Source organism: Nematolebias whitei, chromosome 15 (genome assembly GCF_014905685.2).
Source record: "Nematolebias whitei isolate Nwh7 chromosome 15, NemWhi1, whole genome shotgun sequence".
Classification (NCBI taxonomy): domain Eukaryota; kingdom Metazoa; phylum Chordata; class Actinopteri; order Cyprinodontiformes; family Rivulidae; genus Nematolebias; species Nematolebias whitei.
Window position 1 is genome coordinate 21,424,783 of NC_056512.1, and position 2,882 is coordinate 21,427,664.

A 2,882-nucleotide genomic window follows, 5' to 3' on the forward strand; every position below is an offset into this window, starting at 1 on the left:
GACAGAATCAGAATCAGAGCTGCTCTATTCACACACAACCTCTTGTTGCTCTCTAAAATAATCATTTAATCAAGTGTTTACAAATGTAGGTAAACGTAGATGTTTAACCCGTTAAAATAGGCTGCACCAAAATGCAGGAAATAGCATCTACTTTATTCAAAATGTAAGGGGGAGGAGGACCCACAAGCTCCCTTCACTACCCCCCCCCCCCCCCCCCCCACCCCCCCCACACACACACTGTAGTTGAAATGGAAGAACAAGCCTAAAGTTAGCAGAAGAAAGCAGAAAGAACATATATTTGCTGAATTAGTTTTAAATTAGCAGAATTTAGCACAAAAAATGGAAAATGAGCTTAAAGCCTTTTCATCAAAGGCTGAAATTGGCAAAAAAACTAAATATAGCTGAAAAGGCAGAAAGGAACTTAAACTATGTGAAAAGAGCTGAAATGAGCTTAAAATAAGTGGAGTCATTGATCACAATCTTCATCTTCCTCCTGCAGTGGATTTTTTAAAACTTTCCTCTGTCAGCATCCACTGGCAGACTGGAGCAGAAGTTGCTCTTTGCATGTCGCCAGTTTTGGTAAATGATTTTTTGCCATTAGTCATCCAAGCCTCCCACAGAGCTTCGAGTGTCACGTTAATACATGACTCACACTGATATCGAGTGGCAGGAGAAACATGTACTGGGCAGCTATGTGAGCGCCGGGATGTGATGAGGCTAAATGTTTTGGTGTCATGAAGCTCGTTAGCCCATCAAAAAACAAAAACCCATAAATTAGCCTCAGCTTTGTATAAGCTGCGGGGTTCGAAGTGTGTGGAAAAGTAGCGGCGTGTATTCAGTAAGTTACGGTAAACTGAAAGGAGCATAACAAGCTGAAATGAACACAAAACGTAAATTAACATAAAACACCTACATAGTATACATACTGTAGCTGTTTTGTATACCAGTACATATACATAATTGCTGTTTTATTCAGAAATAGCAGAAAAAGCTGAAACTTGCATAAATAAGCTGAAAGGAACATAACAAGCTAAAATTATCAGAAAGAAGTAAAAGAAGCCCAAAAATGTTGTAGTTAGCAGAAAGAATCTTAACAGATCACAAAACAGCTGAAAAAACAGCTGAAATTAGCTGAGAGTGGCTGAAAAATGTTTAAATTTGCACAAAGAAGCTGAAAGAAGCTGAAGCAGAACAAAATGTGAAAGGAACAGTAAAAAGTTGTAAACAGATCTAAAGATCTGAAGGATGTCAAATGAGCTCAATTCATTTTCTGAGGAAAAACGTGTCAGAAACGGTTAAATATTTCAAACAGCTTAAGTTGCACCAATACCAAAAAGTCATAGCAGGATTGTCCTGAAAGCGCTGAACATTTTTGATATTTCATTTGTTGAAATATCACAAAAACTGCAGAATGAGAAAGATGCTGAAAAACATATGGAAGAAAAAATGGATCCCAATAGTGTGACTGCAGGGCAGAACGGTGGCACAACTGGTAGAGCTGCTGCCTCTCAGCGAGAAGGTCCTTGGTTCAAACCCCGGTCCAGGGGCCTTTCTGGGTGGAGTTTGCATGTTCTCTCCGTGCATGCGTGGGTTTTCTCCGGGTGCTCCGGTTTCCTCCCACAGACCAAAAACATGCATGTTAGGCTGATTGGTAACTCTAAATTGTCCCTAGGTGTGAGTGAGAGAGTGAATGGTTGTTTGTCTCGTTTGTCTCTATGTGTCCCTGTGATGGACTTGCGACCCGTCCAGGGTGTACCCCGCCCCTCCCACAGTGATTGCTGGACATGGGCACCAGCGACCCCCGTGACCCAAAATGGAATAAACGGGTAAAGATAATGGATGGATGGATAGTGTGACTGCTTCATAACATTCACACAACTAGATCTACATCCATCAATTATCTACTGAGAGTGTCACTAAAATCCATCCACTTGTTCACACACACACACACACTGTAGTGAACCAGATGACCTCAAATCTACCAGATGGACAGAGACTGTTATTTTCATTGATCTGAATGAGTCTGGGCCATCTGATGAACTTTCTTTCTTGAATTAATCAAGCAGAAAAGACAATTCTTTATAATCATTACTGTCTTACAAATGTTTTGATAATCAAATTGTGTTAGTTCACTCAATGCTTTACAGGTTGAAAAGAACTACTAATTTTTATTTTACATAAACAGTAAGTAATGATTTTTGTTCCTCATTCAGAGAAGAAATCACCTGAATATGCCTTTCTTGATTTTCTGTCTGAAATGAGCAAGCTGTCGTAAGTATGTGAAAGGTTGGTCTTCGGTCAACTAAAATGTTTACTGAAGAAGAAATGTCATGTTTAAACTTTTTCAGAAGATTACCAAGAGTAGACTCCAGAAAGTCTGCTGCTTCTGCAATAATCTTTTCTGTATGTTAAACAAGTTTCATTCTCTGACCTCGACTGTTGATAAACACCTTACGTCAAAAACACACCTCTTTCTGGTCCTTCCACGAATCAGAAAGCTCTAAACTGAACAGGAAGTAAACTCATTTAAAATGTGACAACTGCCCAGTTCAAGTTAGAATGAGAGCTGACAACAGATTGAGAGTTCTGGAGAATGTGAGAGTTCCAAGATTGAGAATGCAGTCGGTTCTGAAAACTTCAGAGCAATGAAGAATCCAGAGGTTTTTTGGGGATTATAATTCTGTTTTGAGCTAATCAACGCACGACTTTCTGAAGGTTTGGTAGCTCTCGACGGAGACGCTGAAACGAGTCAGAAAGGAACTACATCCAACGCTGATTCATCATCAACAGGTAGATGGTTCTATTTTGACCAAGTGTACCGTGAGAAGCTGAGATCGGACGGAGCGTGCAACTTCTGGTCAAACAGATTAAATTCCCTCACA